The following is a 23018-nucleotide window of genomic DNA, read 5'->3' on the forward strand; positions in this document are numbered from 1 at the left end:
TGTAGAATGCACAGATAAATCCAGAATTTCACATCAAACTAAAACTTTAGCAGCATCTTCAGTTTGTAAAAGTCCTGTATTTGTGAATGTATAGGTTACATTACAAGGAAATGGGGAGATTGTTCACTAAGATGAATAATAAATTCTGGTGATTGTAAACCTTTCCAAAAGATTGATATCAAATGCACCATCTTGATATCAAATGCACCCTGAGTCAGAACAGAATCAAATGCACCAAAATGGGAACCACCACAACTCCATACGTTCATATCCACTGTCCAACAACCAGCTATCTCATGCGTTAGGAACAGAATGGGTAGTCTGACTAGAAATCCCAACACTCTTATTCCAATTCTGGTGTCATGTGCACTGCATAGTGGCCAATAAAAGTTTCCAGTCTGCGCTCAAAATCAAGTGCTAGGACGATACCAAACAGTTGTTTCCCCCATTGATGTGTAATACTACTTGCTGGTTACATCCATCAGCCTCTGAAACGCAGGTTATTGTGGAGGTGCTGATGGTCTTCTAGCGCAATGACTCTAAAAATCATTCAAAGGCAAAACCTTTGATATTTCTAATTTGTGCAAAACAGAAACGTCTTAATCCTTTTCAGCCATTCTCCCTAGGCCAGCACTGATGCTCTCCTTTGTTGCTGAAAGATTTAGCTGCAATCTCTCGCGGGTCAACGCATGCAAACTGAATCCACCTTCCCAGTGACCTTTTCATCCCGCTTCTGAAACTAAAGTGTGTGAGTCTCATTCAAAGGCTCTTTACTAGCTTTGTTACCAGTTGACCCAGAAATACTGAAGGAGCATCTGGATAAGCAGCATCCTTTAGCAGTGGCTACATTCCTCTTTAACTACCCAGCTGTAACTATTTTTCTTGCTGAGGGGAGTGGTGCATGAGAACTAAAATCTCTTTGTCATTGCAGCCACCCTCTCCCCCCATGATTACCGGTAAAGCTCACTTGTACAGTTTGTATGGTTGCTAGACAAAGCATGGTACAATAAAAATGAAAAATAATTAAAATACAAAGAACTCAGCACTGTGCAGTCAGTGGGTTTTTCCTTTCTAGCTTAAAAGAAGGAAGGTAAATAATGACAAGTCAATGAATAGAAGAGATATTTTTTGACTGTACATTACAGTGAAGTGTAATTTTTTTTACAACTGCGAGTCCATCTTATTTATTCTTGTAAATGTTCCCAGAAAATGTTTGTAATATGGGCTGTGTTGCAAAATCCATACAATAAATCTGTGATCCGAGATTAATGGTTTACTAAAGACTCTTGCATTGGTACCTTTATTTTGGGTCGTGGGAGGGCAGGACGACGGTCTGCCAGAGTAGGTGGCGGAAAGAGTTCACAGAGAAAGGTGCTGAGAGGTGCTTGTTGTAATGGGCACGTGACTTTACATGAGCATTAAGGCCACCCAGAATTTTCCAATGCTTTCTCATCAACAACTGGCTATTTAAAAAGACTCTGACTCGGGTGGATTTCCTTCCCTCCCCTCCCTCCCCCCCCCCCCCCCCAAGCACTCACCTTGCATATGGGGCTGTGGTGGCTATCAATCCTGCTGGACACTGCGGCTGTTTTCAACCATTCACCAATAACCTGCAGGCTCACTATTTTTTTCACTGTAAACCAACTTAGGGATTTACACCAGCGTTCCCTGTAAATTGAGTGTATCCCTCTTGTAAATAGACAGCCGGCAAGTTTTTGCAGAAGAACGGCTATTCTGCAAGAAGCTGCAAGTATAACCCTAGAGTAGGAAGCGTCTCTGTATTCAAAAATAGAAACAGCAGTGCACCGTGCAGAGAATTTTGTTTTTCTTGCTTGTAGAAACAGAATGGCTGGTTACGTCTAGACTACATCCCTTTTTGGTCAAAAGGGATGTAAATTAGATGTATCGCAATTGCTAATGAAGCAGGGATTTAAATCGCCCCCGCTTCATTAGCATAAAAATGGCTGCCGCTTTTTTCTGCACCGAGCTCTGCTGGAAAAAAGCGCGAGTCTAGATGCTGATCTTGCGGAAAATAAAGCCTTTTCCGAAAGCTCCCTTATCCCACTTGAAATAAGGGCTAAGGGATCTTTCAGAAAAGGCTTTATTTTCCAAAAGATCCCCATCTAGACTGGCGCGTTTGCCAGCAAAGCCCTGAGCCGGAAAAAAAGCGGCAGCCATGTTTATGCAAATGAAGTGGGGAAGATTTAAATCCCCACTTCATTTGCAATTGTGCTATGTCTAATTTGCATCCCTTTTATGGAAAAGGGGTGCACTCTAGACACAGCCAAGCAGCTTTCAAGTACCTCCATGGAAAATTTCCAAGGTTAAGTGAAGCTAAGATAAAGGAAGGTGTCTTTGTTGGTCCTCAGCTTTTGTGAACTTCTTCAAGATGATGCATTTGACCATGCACTGAGTGGCAAGGAAAAGACAGCATGGAAAGCCTTCCAGTTAGTGGCAATAAATTTTCTCAGAAACAACAAGACAGACAAGGCATACAAAAGCCTTGGTTGCAACATGTCACTAAAGATACATTTTTTTGCACTCTCATCTAGATTTTTTTTCCCCACCTAACTGCGGAGCAGTGAGCGACGAGCACGGCGAGCGATTTCACCAGGACATTGCACCAATGGAGAAATGCTATCAGGGCAAATGGAGCCATCAATGCTTGCAGACTATTGCTGGACAGTGATAAGAGATGCTCCATTTAATGACTACAAGAGACAAGCCAAGAAGACACTGAATAGGCCTAAACTATGTACATAATAGTTTTTGCCTTTTGTTTCATAATAAATTTTGCTGATTTGTAAAGTGTTAAATAAACAGGAAAGGTGAAATATTATCATGTAAAGCAACCATAAACACATGAAAAGCCCTAGGTTTACAATTTATGATTAAACCTCTACTATCTACACAATATACATACACTTAAAATGTAAAAACTTAAATATCTGGGAAACAGCATCCAATCAGTTGTTTTGCTTGTCATATTTGAATTCAGCACATCAAAATACATGATAAATAGCACATTTTAACTCTGAAGCAGATGACTTCTAAAAAAATTGTAGACTAGTGTTATTTGTGAAGTGGCAATCTTCAAGATGATGTGATCCATCAGGGGATTAAAGCAGAGTACTTGCCCTTGCTTCTGTGCCTAGCACCATGGAACATAATCGTGTCCTGGCTCCCATCCTAGGTCATTAGCTCTATTGATGACCTTCCTACACTGCGCTAGGTGGGGGTAAATCAACATGTACTGTATTTGTGTGCCAGTACCAGCGATGAACTTTAGAATAGGGATTCTTAGAGTATATAGCCTGCCTCAGAAATTTTTACCGTACAAATTAGGTTAAATACAATAGTTTTAGTGTTTTCAGTTTGTTTTAGAAGCACTGATACAGCGTCAATAGGACCCAATATGACTTGACAGACTAGCACCCAAACACATCCCCATTGTAGTCCGTCGCTTGTGAAAGCGTGACTTCTACTGCCTGAGTGCCGCCAAGTATTTGGGTTTTGCATTCTCCACGGTCCTCCAGGGAGGGGTGTGTACCTTAGATGGCTGAGCCCGATGTGTGGTAGGGCTTTGGTCACCAACCTTGTCGTCTGCAAGGCCACGAGACCCTGCTCTAGGTATTTACTTACGCTGTGCCATTCAGGAGTGCAAGTCAGCTTACCCATCGTTGTCGGAGTATGGTGCCACTGATGGAGTAACGAGTGACCACATCAGCCGGTGGGTTTTCATTGAGTCTCTGTGCCCCCATTCCCGGGGGGGGGGGGCCTTACCATCTTCATGGAGATGGAGTACTTGGCCATCAAGCGAGCTGGTAGAAGACCGTGAGTGGTGATGACTAAAGTTTGTCCTCTGCTCCAGCAATTCCTTGTCTCTTCCTTAGTACCAGAGCAACTCCCTTCAGACTAGGTAATCTGTTATACCCGCTGAGGTGGATACTGAATTTGACAGCGCCTTCAAGCTATTTAAAATTAATTGATTAGCTTGGTATCTAGTCCTTCCCAGGCGTTGGCATCTGCCAGGCTTGAGTCAATGCCCTTTCCTCAGCTCGGTGTGCTTTGCCATTAACATAGAATCATAGAGCTGGATGAGACCGCAGGAGGTCATCATGTTCAGCTGCCACACACCCCCCCCCCCCCCCCCAGGCAGGACCAAGCCCAATTAAACCAACCGAAGCCAGGTCTTTGTCAAACGGACACTGACATGCCTCTAGGGATGGAGACTCCACTAAGTCCCTAGATAACCCATTCCAGTGCTTCACCACACTAGTGAAATCGTTTCACCCTGGGCCTCTCCCACCACAACTTGAGACTGCCATCCCTCACTACTGTGAGCTGCCTTCATAGCGTTGTTCAGTCTTTTTATGATTCCCGAGTTTTTAGGGTGGCATGATATGGAATCGCTGTTTTACGCCTAACAGCCTTCCTTCATTACATGTCCTGTAAAGTGATTTCCCTGATCCCTTCCCCCCTCACCTAAGTATTCCTTCTTCTGCTAGGATGCGTAGCCGTGCAGTTTGAGGGAGGGTAATTTTGCTTGGGCTGATTTTTTGTGGCCAGCCTTAATTAGGGATCGTAGTAGTCGAAAGTGTATAGGGGCGAAGATCATCAGGACTTGCAATGTTATGTGCGATGAGGCACTAGGACCATCAGTTCACGCAGACTGCCCCCTTGCATACTCAGCCAGTCCTGAGTTTATTCTAGGCTCGTCCAGGGTGGGCTGGACGTCATCTGAAGACGTGGGCAATGCTAATGATGGTATCACGAAAGCTAATGATACCCTCTACATGGTTTGTTAGTCTATAAAAATTTGGCATGTCATTACAGCTCTGAACTGAGACCAGTTATCTAGCTACTTAGGCATCCACTAGCCCAGCTAAGCAAGGTGCAATGAAGCTGTTGCGACACGGGGGGAGGGGGGGGTTACATAGCTCACTAAAAACCTATGTATACCACGTCCACGGCTTCTGCCTCAGCCACAGGCTTTGTACTCTTAGAGTATGTCTGCACTACCCCGCTAGTTCGAACTAGCGGGGTAATGTAGGCATACCGCACTTGCAAATGAAGCCCGGGATTTGAATTTCCCGGGCTTCATTTGCATAAGCGGGGAGCCGCCATTTTTAAAACCCCGCTGGTTCGAACTCCGTGCAGCGCGGCTACACGGGGCTCGAACTAGGTAGTTCGGACTAGGCTTCCTATTCCGAACTACCGGTACACCTCGTTCCAAGTGAGATTACATACCCTTAGTGAGATTACAGCTATCTCAGCGATCAACTTGGGTTGTTCAGTTTTGTTCGCAAACGAAGAGAACTGGCTGTCTTAGCTAACACCTGATTTTCTGCCCGATATTTGCAGCTTAATTGCGTGTGTCATTATCCTGCGTGACACACCAGATACAATGAGGTGAGGCTACCTCTAGATCAACTAGAGTTTCTCGTCTGGCATCTCTCCTGCCAGCCATGATTTTATTCAAAATTCAAGGCTCAGCTACTGTCTCAATCAATTTTTTTCCTATTCTAGGAAGCATTTAATGTTAGGCATGCCTTCATCATCAGCACTTTTTGGTGAATACCTTAACAAACACGTCATTAACCAGCTCTGCCATTTCCCGGCGCTCCTGACTGAGCAATAGGCCTTGAGCTTGAGGCTAATATACTTATAGAATCTAGTTTTGGCTCTAGCGTGTTAAGTGCCTTCTAAGCTTGCCCTGTATTTATGGACACTCCCCATATTTATGGCTTACATTCATCCTTTGTAATGTGTCCTAGTTTGCGCTTTTTATCTGACTTCTTTTTAGCACTTGTACACTGTCTTCGTTAAACCAAGGCAGGCGTTTCTTTGTAGCTTTCCTAACAATCAGAATAGTTTGCTTTGGCCCCATTGAAATCTTATGCATTTCAAAGCAGAGCCAGATAATTGGTTTCTAGCAATATATGGCAAAGACATTTTTTTAGGTTTGGTGGTTTTTAAACGCTTCAGAATTCACTTTTGGGCTTTTAAACCAGGCCGAAAAATCACTATAAACTCCACCTTTGCTGTATTTATATGCTAGTCTTCAGCACGAGTAGTCTTTCTGGTGCCGCTCAGTGTTGCCTGGTGCTTCAGAATTTGGAGGTCTGGGACCCAACTTGGCACTTGTGAAAATGACTAACTAAGCAAGGCTCAATTCTAGCACATGAACACTCGCAATTTAATACCTAGTTATACCCTGTCGGGCCAGACGAAACTACATCAGAATACGTCACAAGACAGTCAAAATTTAACTCTTTCAGTAGGTAAGAGGAAGTGTTGCGTTCAGTTTCTCTGGGAGGATTAAGGGAGTTATAGGCATAGCGGTCTACAAAATGAGGCATATTGGAAAACGTACTCCCAACGATTAATACAAAATGTTGAGTCTAAATGAGCTGTTTCCACTCAGATAAGAGCTTGATTCATTGTCCAAAAAGATCCCTTCAATATGCCGGTTTCGAAAGAGCCAATTTCATTTCTCTACCTTGCCACAAACTATGTGTGTCTCTCTCTTTGAATTGGTCATTTAGGGTATGGCCACATGCCAATGAGACAGCTATAGACAATTGAGAGGTGAGCACTCCCAAAATGCAGAGTGACCAGGCCCTTTGCCTCGGTTCCACCAACCTGCGTCAGCTGGCATGGGCTAGCTATGTGTGTCAAAAATAAAGAATGAAGCAAAGTGCATACTTTGGGGCCAGAAACCAATTTACAGCTCCACTTAAAGCGTCCCATAACAAAAATTAAACTAGCTTTAATGCCAAAGAACTTTACTGTTTTTAGAGGGCATTCATTTTTCCAGGAAAGTGTCGAGATGCACGATTTGAGCATTCTCTATATCTATAACATGAAATAGTAGCTTCTGCATTGCCAGCTGCATTTTGAAGTCCCCAGTACTACACCAAAATATACCGCTGGTCTCATCTGACATGATAAACGCTGCTGTATGTGCTTTGGGCAAGGCAAGTAATCCAAAGCCTAAGCGGCAAAGCAGGCTTAAACTATACTGATATTCAGAGCCCAGTTGAGAGGATGCATACACTAGAGTGCTGAAACCTGTAACCATTCATATACTATGAAACCGAACTAGAAACCAAGACACTTTTTTTTGCTTTTCTCTAGTTGGTGGCAGGCCAGTGTGGCTGAACATAAAGTGAGGCACTTTTTTCGGCGGCTAAATACCGTGGCTGACCTTCCGCGGTGTCCCAGCTGAAAGACATACGAAGAGTGTGGAAAGTTGTCACGGCTAAAAAAAACACGGCCGTGACAACTTTCCGCACTCTTCGTATGTCTTTCAGCTTGGACACCGCGGAAGGTCAGCCACGGTATTTAGCCGCCGAAAAAAGTGCCTCACGGCCAGATGTAGGATTTAGGTGCCTGCATCACCGAAGATTGAGCCCTTGAAAAATACCAGCATTAACTCAATCCCAAAGCTCATTTAATTTAATTACGAATTAAGAGGCTCAATTTCAATGAGAACTCCCTACGCAATTTTTGTCAGGTAAGTTTTTTTTGTTCAGGAGATTTTTTTTCCCCCCTGTGCCGCGGAAAGTGCTTCAATAACAGACTGTTTCTGTGCAAATTCAGCCCAATTTTTTTTAGTTTCTGTGCAAATTCAGCCCAAATACAACCTACTGTTGTATTTATTATCTTTGAGCAGAAAGCAATAACTAGATTGCACCTGCAAACACTGCGTTCAGCTTACGGTGAGTCACTTCATCAGCTAATTTAGTTTGACTTTATAGCCCATAATTAACATTAAACACAAACAGTGTACTATTCCGTACTGGTGTCTGTTTTACTGACTTCTTTCCTTGAGAGAATAGATTACCATGTGATACTAGGTCAGTCATTCGTGGACCAGATGGAATAATATTTGACCTATCACATAGTATAAATGAGGACTACGAAGATGAACCACTTCACGGACAGAACAGTCCCTTCTGTATTAACTGGCACATGCTTATCAATAACCACGTACTTGAGCTTCACTAAGCGAACAGTGAATATATAATAAGGTTGTTACTAGTGCTCAGCCCCACTGCTTTGTGCTTCTCTGTCAGTGGGAAAGACGTCAGAAATGCATTCACTGGAAAACCCCTTTATATTTATTTGCTAGGGTGGTGTGACTTAATACCAAATGTCAATGAGATTCCTTGGCCTATAGTTTCCCTGTAATTAAGCTATAACAGGAACGGGGCTGTTTGCTCAGGGAACCTGAATGTGTCGGTTCGCTGACACAGAGTCAGTAGGTACTGTTTGCAAGCGGTCCGTCGTGTCTGCAGACTGCAGTGCCCGCCACAGACAGATAATGTTCTAAGGCAGACGTCCCTGCTTCCCCCCGCTCAATGTTTGCGCCCTTTTATAGAGCGTGGGGCGCCAGGCAAAGCTTAAAAGCTTTCGACCCAGGAGCATGCAAAGCAACACAGAGGGGGAACAGGTGGCTCCGTGTGAAGTCTTGCAGTAGCTGATCCCTAGTCCAGGTCTTGCGCCTAAGATGCTGCAGTTGTTTGTGGAACCCTGGCATGCCTGCTATGAAGCATTCAGCCGTAAGTCTGCAAATAAGCTCTTCAATACCATGCTTCACACAATTCAATTTAAAGATTCATACTGAAGATGGGCTACCTAATTTTGGCTCCACAAATTAGAGAAAAGACCTTCTACTAGCCATCATGTCAAGCAGAAGAAGCCGACATGATTACCCAATAAACGTGCATCTGTTCTTCTTGCTGTCGGTGTATCTTTTTTTGCTAATGCCAACAATCGAAAACCCCCAAAATTGTGCTCCAGCAGTCCCCTTATACCAAGAAACCAGGCTGGGCTGTAGCGTACATAAATCTTCAACTGCTTACTGATTCCCTCTAGCGCCCTGTCTCTGAAGTAACCGCCGCTTACCACCTCCCACCCCTTCCCCTTCTCCTATTTATTTTGTGTCTACGCATCTTAAACGCCGGTCACCTGAAGCAGTGGCGTATGTCCACGAACTTTCATTATATCAACTAAATGTTTTCTTAGGCTGTAATGTGCTACAATACCATTTTTCGGGTGCAGCAAAATGGTTTTTGAAAGCGCATTATTAACTGGAACTAGCAAGAAGCGCAAAATCCAGTCGGTTGGCCTCCCATATGCACACATCACTAACAGTGTCGAATACTTTCGAATAGTCTTTATGAGCGCTCCCGCAGCCTATATCCGTTTCTCTTAAGGCGTTGGAGGACCACTTGTTCTCGTTCCCAAAATGGTAAAACAGCTCATAGCTGGCCTCATCAAGTCTATTTGAAAGGTTTTTAGATGACTAATATAATCAATTACAAGATTGAATGCAACTGTCATTCTGCTTTGTCACGGGCATACAAGCTTAGTGTATTCTTACGCGACATATAAAAACTTGTTTAATATTTGCCAACAGTATGCCCTTTACGCTCGATCAGCGTTTACACGACATTCTACACAGCTACCACTGATACTGAGCTTCACTGACTTTGAAGCCATCGGGGAAGCTAATAACATAGATGCAGCAGTTCAGCAAAATCCCTTACCCTAAAAAAGTAATGACTGGGTTTTTCTTACGGCTTGCATGAAAGCGGTCACCTGATGTGCACTTTCAGGGTTCCGGATTACTGTACCTCATTTTTGATCTGTTTACTATTTTCCCCAGAATTTCTCCCTTTCTGGGTAACAATGTACACTGGGCAACTAGCTAAACAAAAGGGCTTTCATTAGGCTATAAAACTTGGGATTCAACTGATAGCGGTCAAAGAACAGTAAATTATTAAGGAAAATAGAACAAAAAAAGGTGTAAAAGTCTGTACAAGACCACATGTTTAAATGAGGCATATTAAGATTTTCTTTTATATTTGTTATATAACTACTGTGGCTGTATTGCATGGGGCTGGGGAGGAGATTGTGTCTGCACACGAGAATAAATTAACGAACACAACACCAACAAGCCAAAACCAAATACATATAGACCTTGTTTCTTGACAGCCTTGGGCTTGACTAGGCTGCTCGCGTCTCGTCTATTATTTCTGCCTTTGATGTTTTACAGTCTGATCTGGCTGGTATTATGCCCCAAAGAAAATCTTTTTAAAAAATTATTTATTTTTTGTTGATCTATAGCTCCAGGAAGTTGAATTTTATTATTATTAAAAAAATAGAACAAAATAAAAAGCTAAGACACTTATTACAACTTACTAAAAGACTGTGTGTCACTAGTATCCTGAGTGTGATTGTTTCCCAGTAAGGCCAGACGTTGTTTGCCCCACTATTCATTGAGTGCCTCAAAGGGGCAGGGTAAGCACAGAGGAATAGCTTGTGTGAGTCCCTGATGCTGAGAGCTGCTTATATACCTGCTGCTTTTAGCCTCCTGTGGTCATCTATAGCTGCAGATAGCTAGAGTGCTTTATCAGTCCAAACACATCAATTAATTGTTGTATGCCCCTAGTCCAGAGGATGCAGGCGGAGTGGCATATCAGCCATCTCTACAACAATATAAGCAGCTTTCTGGCCTTCTTTCTGTGACCATATATTTTGAGCTGTTAACTAGTAATCACTCTTTGAAGCATGAATCGCTTACAGCTCACTGCACCAACAATGCTATCTAAAATGGGTATCTCAAACATTCTCATATTTTGGACATCTGAGTAGAGAAAGCGTTTCTTGGACACCACATTGCTCACTCACAATGATACAATGTACTTTAGCCTTCCTTTCTCAAGCAGGGTTGCTGGAACAGTGGGGGGTACTGAGAGCTATTGAACCAAACTGTAAACTTTGTATATAATGGAAACTACTTCAACCAGGAGGTGCAGTAGCACTATTGTTCCATCACCTATGTTTGCAAGTGCATAACATTTGTGCAGTAAATTCCCAAGTTGCTTATTTGCAAAGTGAATATTAGGAAATTATTTCATATATTTTTAGCTGTGATTTAACAGGTGGAAATAAGAAGGTGAATTAACTGTAAGGCCAGGTTTATACTGGACTTGGAAGGTCGGCTTAAGGTGCACAACTCAAGCTACATCGCTGGAATCCGCTTACCTTAAGCCGAGCTTGGCACCGTCCCCACTGCAGGCCTATGGGAGTAAAGACTCCCATTGGCTTCCCTTACTCCTCGCAACTGCCAGGAGAACAGATGCTAGCCAGAGCGCTGCCCTTGTGCCAGATTTTTGTAACCAATCTGCTTGAGGCGTCAGGTGATCAGGCTGAGGCCACAGAATCGTTAGGGGAGGAGATGACGGAACACACCAGGTGTCTAAATTTTAAAGCTTTGGTGATAAAATAATAAAAGAACCGCGGAAAGTGATGGGTGCTTCCCACATCACCACTTTCCTACTCGCACACTCACTACCCAAGGCTGGCCAAGCCTGGGTATAACGAAAAAGGAAGAGGGGGAAGGATGGATGGGAATTTGGTCCTGTGCGCACAGGTCATCCAGGGTCCGCTGTGATCTCTCCAAATTGCTCCAGCTCTCAGGAGGGTTTTAAGTACTGGGCTCCTTTGGGGGTGTTTCATTCCGCAATTTCTGGTCCTGGTGCTCTTCGTGACAGTCTAAACCGGCTTTCTGTGGTCTCCTTGACTTTCCAAAAACACATTGGGTAGACTCTATTGTTCCCTATGTGTTGGCCTTCGCTTGTTTTGCTTGTTATGAGCGGCCTCTGCAGATTTGTTCAGTTGAATGTCTTTCTTATGGCTGGCTGGTGGATTCCAGGCCCCCCTTTTTCTTGGCCGGCAGCTGAGCGTCAGATGTGCCTTCTTAATCTTCCTCACCTTTTTGCACCTCACCTTTTTGCACAAGCTAGGCAGCCTTTAGCTTGGGCCTCAGCCTCCTAAACCAGCAGTAAGTACTAAATCAAGCCAGGCAAAAGTGGCCGAGTGACTAGAGAATTAGCTATAACTACCATGCTTACTCAAAGCTCGAATATGAACTGATGAAAGGTGCTGAGCACATCCGTTGATTTAATCGAGGCTGAATTAAATTTCTGAGGGCTCGGGCTAGCCGCACAGAATGCGAGTCAATTAGTCTCTATGCAGATCTGATTGGCTAAAGTCGCCATTGAAGTGCCTTTTTAATTCACTCCGGGTAAACTAGGTGACTGTGGTGTGTAGTTGCAGAGAGCTTCGGCCAGCCAGAGACTCAGTTATTGCTCCTTTGAAGGAAGAAGGCAGGAAACTGTTCTGAGACATGAAAATACGGTATCGTAAATCGAGGTAGCCCCCCCCCCCACCCATACACACACACACACACACAAATTGACTCCAAAGGTTTTTTGAAAGGCCTTCAATCATTTTTACCCTGATACGTAAACGTGAAGCAGCAACAGCCTCAATGCACATGTTCATATGTGACTATCGCATGCTATGACGCAGCTACAGTTAGTTAAGAAAAAATATAATGCCCTGTTATGGCTTCAGTGCGTAACTAACGTGTTAACTTTAGAGCTACCTGCGTTAATTGTGACTTGCTTGAGCGTTTAACCTCCTGAAAGGCAATGGCAATAATTATATAACCACTAAACGGCTTTTTGCAAGTTTCTTCAGCTTATCAGCCAAGGCTTTGAACTATTAGTAAAAACTGAGGCTAAATGGCAATAATTTGTTTATGGCCGTGTACACATTTAGTAATAGACGGTATGTGCACAAGCCCGTTACTGAAAAAGAAGGAACGCTCCCGCTAATGCCCAAAAGTGGGTCCTACAAGTCTGCAGTGTAGTAAGAGCCTCTTGCCGGCGTGCAAAAGTAACTGACAGTAATCGTTACTTAGGCCATCGACAATTGTGTTTGAGCCCCAGGGAAATTTAACACCAGCCTGGAGTTAAATAATTCCAGCATAATCATATTATTACTCTGGCATTTGACTCTTCTGCCTCACTACAAAGCTTTAGTGGGCATGTGCACTGCCTGCAGGGATTATTCTTGGCCAGAAATCCAGTTTAGTAGATTATCTCTCTAGCTAAACTCGCTAAAGGATCACTGAAACTTTTTCAACCAAGGCCAGGAAATATGTACCACAAAATTGCAAACCTGGAGGTCCAAACTGAGTGGTACAATTTTCATATACCACAGCTTAGTGTAAGAGGCATCTTATGAAAGTTGCTGCAGCGAATGATGGTACAGCAAAACTCTACAGGAGGGCATTATGTTGTAACCTGCCCATAGGAAACGTTTTTCTAGTCAGCATTGCTGAACGATGAGGTTTATACACAAATCAGACGGCCACAGATCTTTTTTTAAAGTTTGCGGCCATTAAAATTAGAGAAAAATTCAAAAAAAATTTTTTAGAAATGGGTTCAGGGATCCAGGTCTGCGCACACGGCCACACAGGCAGAAAGATTATGTAGTGCGGAGCGGAGGGGGGGGGATAGATTGATTAGAAACTGGAGAAACTTTGGGGTTGGAGAAAGCCACCTAAGCAGGCTGCACCAAAAAGAAACGGAAGAAGATGGCTGGCACGTAATAGGAAAGCCGAAGGTGCGGAGGACCCATGGATCAGACAGGTCTCTCAGGGGCAGGGTTCATTACTAGCCTTCTCGTCGGGCTGGAGGTATGAAACCTATACGCACTATTGATTGGATACTTGTCACTTCAGGACAGGATACAGAGATAAACATTTCATGATAACCTCCTTGGTTTCTAGCCTTTTGTATGCCTCATTGACTATGCCATGTTCACACACTTAGCTAGTTAACAACTATCACACTTTTCGTCTGCTTCGCTTATGAAGCTGCTATCTATAAGTGGCCATGAAAAAAAAAATTCCAGGGTAAATTTCAGCAACATGAATGAGAAATCGTTTTACTAAAAATCACAGGTGATAGGAATTAGATAGAGACGATCAATTGAGACTAGACTTGGACAAAATGGCCATGTGACTGCGAGTTTTGGTTCCCCCAACTGCTGCAGCCCTATAGCAGCAAGAACAGACTCCAGCAGTCGTAGACTAGAGTGCGGTTGATTATGCTTTCAGGATAGAATAGAGGTCATCTGTGATGTGGCGCCAGGGGCCAGGGCCAGGATGACTGAGACCGTAGGGATGGGGATAGGAATGGTACTCCTCAATACTTTCTTACACCAAAGAACCTTCAAAACTTCCGACGTGCCAGTTGCCCCTGCCATATCATGATTAGGCTCGTCTTAGCCAAATATGTTAGACACCATAGCAAGTTCAAATTTTCCACGTAGTCCAGATTACTATCAAAAACCAGAAGGGCATTGTTCCTAATACTCAGTTATATTACACTACTAAATACGAGCTAAGCTCCCACTGTGAACTGCGTGTAGCTCGCGCCTGTACTCTACACAAAGTGCTTTTCAGGTAAAGCTAAAGAATGCCCATGGCAATTTAGACTTCTCGCCTAACATCCGCATTTGCCACGATTGAGGAGCACGTTTGGCAATAACGTCACTGCCGTCATTTCAACGCCTCAGCTATAAAACGCTCAATTATATAACATGGTAGCTATGAGCTTTGGTGATTTAGCACAACTCTGAAACGCTGCCCACTTGTCGACTGTGCTATAAAGAATGAGCTTTCGTCTTTGATGCTAATCCACTGGCATGGCCCCTTCTCGCCCATCCCAGTTGCAGACACCTCTCTCAGCTCCCCTCTCGTAAAAAAGCCATCAAGGCTAGAGCCAGGAGGCGATTGCTGAGGAAGTCCAGTGACGCTGGGGGGGCCCAGATTGGGAGTGCACAAATTAACAGGTGGTTGTCAGCTGTATGACTCAGCTATACTTTTTTCCTTATCAGCCACGACATACCATTGTGCGGATGAGTGTTGTGTGTTTGACATCATCTTGCAGTACCACTTTAGCTAAAATCTTATGCAAAAAAGTCCTGCCTCTCTAACCTGCGTGCCGCGTACTCTACAATTGAGACTAGCCTCGGTTTTGCTTTTTAGTATATGACCTGTGGTGCAGGCAGATCTACCTGTACATTTGGCCAGGTTGCCTAAAACAAGAAGGCAAGAATGATGGTCTTTGTGCCTGAGTCTTGGGTCTTGCACGCTAGGCTTCAGCAGCGTCTGAGCGGAGACAATTGTCAGGGCGTGAAAATGTTCACGATGGACTCTATCCAGTGGGCGTACTGATAGTGTCACTTTTCCCCAAGCCAACCCAAGACTAAGCCTAATAAAGGAGCATACTCCAAAGAAGGTATTGGGCAAAATTGGTAACAGGGGCCCCCGGGGCCACAATTCCCGAAAGACTCGTGCTACCCTTTCGCTACACTGGATCAACTGTCAACCATCACAAAACAGAAGAGTTTATTGAGTGCTGCAAAGGATTTCTCAGGCCAGTAGGCCAACCTCTTATGTCAGTCTCTCCTGCAGCTTCTGTCTCCGCTACTCACATTTCCTTCCCCCCCAAAAATACCCCAGCAACGTCAGCCTCCCAGCAGTTACTCCAATAATCCTCCCCAGTCCTTTGCATTTCCTCTAGCTAAAAGGGGCACCTGGCCCCACTACTCTCCACCTAATTGCACTTCCTGCCAAAGGGCACGCATTGCTGCGATCAGCCGGGCTGGTCATGGAGTGTCACCCTTCTACAGACCCTTGTCGGCCATCTGGCTGGAACTGGCACTGTCGTCTGAGCAGGGCTCCAGTTCTGGGCTCTTTCTGAAAGGACAAACTCACAACCAAAGTGCTCACCAGTATAGAAGCACTGGTTGAAATAATCCCACCCAACTCTCCCACTTCCTTACCTAAGTAGCTGCTTAAATGAATGCTAAATAACACATTAGTCAAAAATTTTAAAAGACTAAATATGTAGGGCCCAATAGTTAATGAGCTACTAAATAAAAGCAAGAAATAAGTCATGTTGTGGCAGACAGGTAATTCAAGGTTCCTCTGAAGCCTGCAGGTTGGACATGCTTGCTCTATTAGTGACCACACAACTTCAGGAGGTGGTAGGACCTTTTTCCCAATTGATGTTACAATTCCTCTCTAAGTCTGGCCTGCAAGGCCATTTGTCTGGTGGTGCAGGCTGCGTGACCCTCGAAGAGCACGTCAAAATTGCGACTTGCCCTGATGGGAAGGGCTGTGGCGATCTCCCTGCTGGCTGGCTGCCCTGCGGCGACGACGGCTACCCTTAGCGCCCTGGGGGTGCGCAACCGACCTGGAACCTCCACCGGAGGCCCAAGAGCGGCACCTCCAGTAGTGCCCACGGAGGACCTGGGACTGCACCCTCCCGTGTTGCCTATAGGGCAGCTGGAGATGCTGCGGGGCAGGCGTGTGGATGCCCAAGGACTTCAGTGTGGACCTCGTGTCCTTTAGCGTATGGAGCCTAGAGTCGGTGCGCTCCGAGAACAAAGTTTTGCCCTCGAAAGGCAAGTCCTAGATCGTATTTTGAACGTCAGGGGGAATCCCCAAAACGTGCAGCCAGGCACCACCACGCATAACGACACCAGTTGCCATAGTGCGGGCTGCGAATCAACTGTGTCCAGGGACACCTGGAGAGTGGTTCGGGCAATGACCTTGATCTCCGAAGCCATAGCTGCAAACTCCTGACGGTCCTCCGCTGGGAGTCTGTCCCTGAATTTCTCAACAGCCTGCCAACTATTGAAGGCATACCGGCTCAACATCGCCTGTTGGTTAGCAATGCGGACTTGTAGTTCCCCTGTGGCGTAAACCTTACGACCCATCAAATCCAGCCGCTTAGGCTCTCTTGCCTTTGGAGATGGGGCAGCTGGGGGAAGCCTTTCCTTTTGGGCCGCAGCCTGCACGACCAAGTACCCTGGAATGGGCTGCGAATACAGCTAGTTCAGACTAGGACGTTTAAAAATGGCGGTGCCCGGCTTTATGCAAATGAAGCCTGGGAAATTAAAATCCAGGGCTTCATTTGCAACTCCGGTTGCCTACATTACCACCCTAGTTCGAACTAGGGTGGTACTGTAGACATACCCTAAGAGACTAACAGAGAGATAGAGACGCTCCAACGACTGTCACGGCGGTTAAGAAGGAACTGAGGTGGGGCAGCGTCGGCAGGGGTACTTATGTCCCACCATGGCCACTAAGGAAAACGCTCCGGAAGACACGGTGCACGTGATGCGCACACCTACTTCAAATGGACATGAGCAACCACTCGAAGAAGAACTTAACTACTAAAATGAATCTCAACAGAAGAGCATTACACTGCCTACTTTTTTGTTTTGGCTTCCACTCGCCAGCCACGTGTTGATCGCCACATAAACCCAAACTGTCCTTTGGAGCTCAAACGAACTGGCCATGGGCAGCATACCAAGTTATTAATAAATATTTTTAAACCTTTACCTTTTCTCTCTGCTGCCATGTCTCCTCTCCTTGCTCCATCATCTCCCCTGGTGTCTGCTGCCCACCAACGCCTAACCCTCCTCTGCTGTCCTGACTCCTGCCCTTCTTATTGCCCTCAGCACTCCTTCGACCTGCCCCGCCCCCTCCACCAACACCTCTCTCCCTCTTGTGCCCACTTCTTTTAACCAGTTCTCAATCCAAGAAAGGACCTTCCCGCTTATCCCATAGCCATGTAATTTACACAAGAGACTTTGGTGAGGGACCTTGTCAAAGGCTTTTTGACAATCCAAGTAAACTATATCTACTGGATCCCCTTGTCTGCACGTTTGTTAACCCCCGCAAAGAACTCTAACAGATTAGTAAGACAGGATTTCCTTTTACAGAAACCATGTTGATTTTTGTCAAACAAATTATGTTCTTCTACATGCTTCACAATTTTATTCTTTACTATTGTTTCGACTAATTTGCCCAGTACTGAAGTTAGACTTACCGGTCTGTAATTGCCAGGATCGCCTCTAGAGACCTTTTTAAATATTGGTGTCACGTTAGCTACCTTCCAGTCATTAGGTACAGAAGCCTAAAGGATAGGTTACAAACCACAGATAATAGCTCAGCAATTTCCCATTTGAGTTCTTTTAGAACCCTTTGATGAATGCCATCCGGTCCCGGAGATTTGTTAACATTAAGTTTTTCTATTTGGTCCAAAAACCTCCTGTAATGACAGTTCAATCCGGGACAGTTCCTCAGATTCATCACCCACAAAGGATTGTGCAGATTTGGGAATCTCGCCACTGTCCTCATCCGTGACGACTGAAGCAAAGAAATCATTTAATTTCTCTGCAATGGCTTTATCGTCCTTGATTGCTCCTTTTATAGCTCGATCATCTAGGGCAGGGGTCTCCAAACTATGGCCTGTGGAGACCTTTTTGTCTACGGAAACAAAATTATGGAAATTTACGTGTATCCTGCCAAGATCAGCCGCCGTTTACGTGGACGTTATGTTTTTAACCGCATTAAAATAGAGGCACGCAGTAGTGCGTTATGTTTTCCAACCGATCATTACATTGCAAAACCTTATTCGCTGCTTACTTTTTTACTGTTGATGTTAGGGACAACAAATCTAAAGCCAGAAATGTCTGCTATTTTGGCATCCAGGAAACAATTTCACCATTCACACTAATACAGGTGTTCATGTGTAGTGTATCAATGTGTTATTATATAATAACTGAATAAAATAATATTAAATAAATAATTAAAAACAACATCCATGTTTTGATTGTTTTTTATTTGGACCTCAAGTGTTTAGTCGGCCCCCGAAATGCTGTTTGATAGTTAATGCGGCCTTCGGGCTGAAAAGTTTGGAGACCCCTGATCTAGGGGAACCACAGGTTTTTTAGCAGGCTTCCTGCTTCTAATGTCCGTTAAAAACATTTTGTTATTTCTTTTTGAGTTTTTGGCTAGCTGTTCCTCAAAATCTTTTTTTGCTTTTCTTATTACATTTTTACACTTGATTTGACAGTGTTTATGTTCCTTTCTATTTATCTCACTAGGATTGGACTGCCACTTCTTAAAAGATACCTTTTTGTCCCTCACTGCTTCTTTTACATGGTGATTAAGCCACAGTGACTCTCTCTTAGGTCTCTTGCGATGTTTTTTAATTTGGGGTATATATTTAAGTTGGGCCTCTATTATGGTGTCTTTAAAACGTTTCCATGCACCTTTCAGGTATGTGACAGATAATGTAGAATCAAATGAAATAAAAATATTAGGTGAAACAACATGTTCAATAGAATCGCTTATTCCATGCTCCAATAATAAGACATTAGCAGTAGGGATATATTACCGACCACCTGATCAGAGTCAGCATTCTATCCTTATCTCCGTATGGAGGCGAGAGGCGAAGGCAGCGTCTAATTACAGATCTCGCATTGTCAGGCCACAGACTTAGCCTGACTCTTGCTCTCTTGTTAACAAGACCAAGATGGCTGCACACAAATTCCCTTATTCCCTTTTCCTGCCTCCACAGTCTCATCCACGCATTGAGACTCTGAAGCTCTGCCTGCCTACCTGGCCCTGCGCGTGGAACTGGAAGCATTTCCGAGAATGCCACCATAGAGGTCCTGGATTTCAGTCGCTTTCCTAGCGGCCTAAATTTGGCCTCCAGGACATCTCTCCTACCCTTACCTATGTCAGTGGTACCTATATTTACCACGACCACCAGCTCCTCCCCAGCACTATACATAAGTCTATCTAGATGCCTCGGGAGATCCGCAACCTTTGCACCAGGCAGGCAAGTGACCATACGGTTCTCCCGGTCATCACAAACCCAAATATCTATGTTTCTAATGATCGAAACACCCACTACTAACACCTGTCTCTTCCTAACTGGCATTCCTTCCCCCTCAGAGGTATCCCCAGTGTGAGAGGACACCGCAACATCCTCTGGGAGGAGGGCCTCAACTATGGGATGGTTTCCCTCTGCTCCCGTTGAATGCTCTGTTCCCTTGAGACTTTCATCCTCAAGAGCACTGGGGCGCTCAGACTGGAGGTGGGACAGTACTACAGTGTCCCAGAAAGTCTAATCAAAATAGCTCTCTACCTCCCTTAGCTCCTCCAGTTCAGCCACCCTGGCCTCCAAAGCCTGAACTCGGTCTCTGAGGGTCAGGAGCGCCTTGCAACGGGTGCACACATACACCACCCGCCCACAGGGCAGGTAATCATACATATTACACTCGATGCAATAAACAGGATAGCCCCCACTCTGCTGCTGGGCTTCTGTCTGCATTTTTCTAATGAATAAGTTTAAGTATAAACGGGAATTCTTTTTAAACCTCTGGAATATAGATTATTCTAAGAATTATGTTTTAAAGAAGGTCAGAAGTCACTAGTGCCCTCTAAACTCCTTCTCCAAACTCCCTGTTTGCAAGCTCACGGGTTGCTGAGTCACAGGCTTATATAGCTCTGGTAGCCCCTCCCCGTGACTGAGGCTCAGCCAATTAACTGAGGCGTGTAGATTTCAAACCTTTTAGAAGCGCCTTCAAACAAACAAACAGACAAACACAAGCTCAGCACACAGCAAATAACTCCCCGACACACAAACACACACTCCAGACAGACACTTACCACAAGGGTCCTGTTTTTACTCCTCTTTTACCTGGCGAACTCCCTCTCCAAACTCCCTGTTAGCTGTTCGCAAGCTTCCTGCAAAAAAAGTTTGCCCTCTTTTTTCCTGAGGCCCACCCCCTCACCACTCTGCCCCCATTCCCCTCGTACCCCTCTGTGTCCTCACACATGACTTGCTCCAGCCCCACCTTTCTCATGCCCACCCCTCAAGCCTTCTCCCAGCACTTTCCCCTTCCCCCTCCAGACCCTAATTCCCTTCTCCTCTCCTCTCCCAGCATCACCCTGTTCCCCTGCCCACTGACACCTCCCCTCTTGGTCGTTTCCTCATTGACTGCACTTGGGCCCCTGACTTCCCTCTCCCCTCTACCTCCACACAAGCTCCTCCCCTCCTTTCCCCCCAAGCCCTTTTCTCTCCCACCCCTCTCCCTAGTTTTCCCCTTCCCTTCCCTTTCCTGCTGCCTTCCACTTGCGGGGTAGTCTGCACTCGGGCCCCAAAAGTCCCCGGACTCCGAATCGGAAGCTAGGCCGGCACCATGTGGCACCCAACACTTTTAAAGTTCTATGCCCCCCGTCCCCGGCCCGGCTCTGGCCCCTCCCTGCCATGTGCAGGCAAGGGGGAGCTGACTGAACGGGCCGGGGGGGGTGGGGATAGCTATGGAACTCGCTCTCACCCTGGCCCAGTGCACCCCTAGGGCTCGTCTACACTGGCCCCTTTTCCGAAACAGGCATGGTAATTTCAGAGATCGTAATAGGGAAATCTGTGGGGGATTTAAATATCCCCCTCGGCATTTAAAGAAAAATGTCCGCCGCTTTTTTCCGGCTTTCAGAAAAGCCGGAAAAGAGCGTCTACACTGGCCCCAATCCTCCGGAAAAGGGCTTATTTTCCGGAAAATCGCGTCTAGACTGGCGCTTTTCTCCAGCTTATCCCCAAGCTGGAAAAAAGCGGCAGCGATGTTAATCAAATACCGCAGAGGATATTTAAATCCCCCGCGGATTTCCCTACGACGACTGCTGAAATTTACATGCCCCTTCCGGAAAAGGGGCCAGTGTAGACGTAGCCAGCCTGTGTTTACAAAGATACCTTCCAGATCACAACATCTGCCCGAGAACAATTTCCATCTAAATCATCAGAAATAAAGTGACTTAGAAGACAACTTAAACCACGTACACAGCAATGCAGTCAGCAGAAGGTTTTGTCAGTCTCTGTGTCATGGTGGCAGGACCTTATAATATATTGCCTTTCCAGAACGTTTGTGTGTAAATGTAGTAATAGCTTGGGTTAAGGCTTTATGCAAAACATTCCTGTGAAAAGGTTCAGGTTTTCAGTGTTTTCTGGTTTAAAAACACCTTGATGAAAAATTACCAACGAGCTCTGGGAAGGAACCAGTAGTACCTTAGTTCAAGGCTAAATTCCAACCCCATCCTCCTCTTTGTCCTAAAAGTTGATCTTTAAAAAGAAACAGAGAGGCTGGATTGACACGTGTGTGTGTTTAACAGATTCAGTTAAAAACAATCTTTATCGCTTCATTTAACTAAAGCATTTTTCCAGACAAGTTCCTCTGCTCTAATGTTCCTTCTAATTACCATTTTCCCTTTACAATATGTTGTGGCATGCTGCTCGGGAGAAAGCTTATAGCGAGAGAGAGCACCGGGGTTGTGAAGGAAATATGTCCTGGCTATTAGAAAGTTCAATGAAGCACTGACTTTTTATACTATAATCTAGGGATGGGTGAAACGGTCCATAAAAAATTCCCCAGGCTGTGCACCAGTGGGAGGAGGCTGTGAAAACCTTAGATTCTCAACTGTTTTTTAATGTTTCTCCATCAGATGCAAAATATGTGCATGTGCAAAGGAGAGAGTTGTTTGTTAACCCATTGCAGTGTTTTTATTTTAATTGGACTGGCCTCAGTGGTGACAGTTTGTTGGTAAGTGGCATTATAGCCACAGCCTCAGATGCTAGGAACATTCTAGTCTGATTGCTTCATGCCCTGACCCAGGTTGGTTTTGCTCTGCAGTCTGGGCATGTGGGGCCCAGCCTTACTCAGGAGAAATGTATTTGGAGTAATACCAATTTTCTTTTATCCTGATTCCATGAGCCATTCACAGCTGTTAATTTTACACTTTAGTGCTTCCATTTTCCATGGACAGGAGCAACAGCTCTGTGCCTTGGGCAATGTAACAACATGACTTCAAGAAACAGGAGCAGGGCTAGGGATCACTGCACTCCAGTCAACAGGAATGGCTCAGTGGTGGAGTCAGAAGCACTTTCTAAAATTTCCCTAGTTACTTATAAGCTCTAATATGACTCCATCAGCCAGAGTCCTGTGGGGAGGAAGGACTGTGGGAAGAGCCATGAGAGCAGGGCCATGAATTATGTCAATGCAGCTGAGGAACAGGCAGCCCTCAGTGTGTCCGGAGGGTGCACATAGGAAAGGCAATTGATGGGTCCCTATTGCTGAATCGAAAAGAATGCCAAATTTTCCAAAGTCAAACATACTGGAGATGTGTGTACTCCTAGATCCCATCTCTGATGGTGACACTAACCACATGCTTCAAAGGAAAGAGTATAACTCCTATAAGGTACCTAATTGTGTCATATCTTGTGAGAAAA

The sequence above is a fragment of the Pelodiscus sinensis genome, chromosome 18 (assembly GCF_049634645.1).
Source record: "Pelodiscus sinensis isolate JC-2024 chromosome 18, ASM4963464v1, whole genome shotgun sequence".
Taxonomy (NCBI): Eukaryota; Metazoa; Chordata; order Testudines; family Trionychidae; genus Pelodiscus; species Pelodiscus sinensis.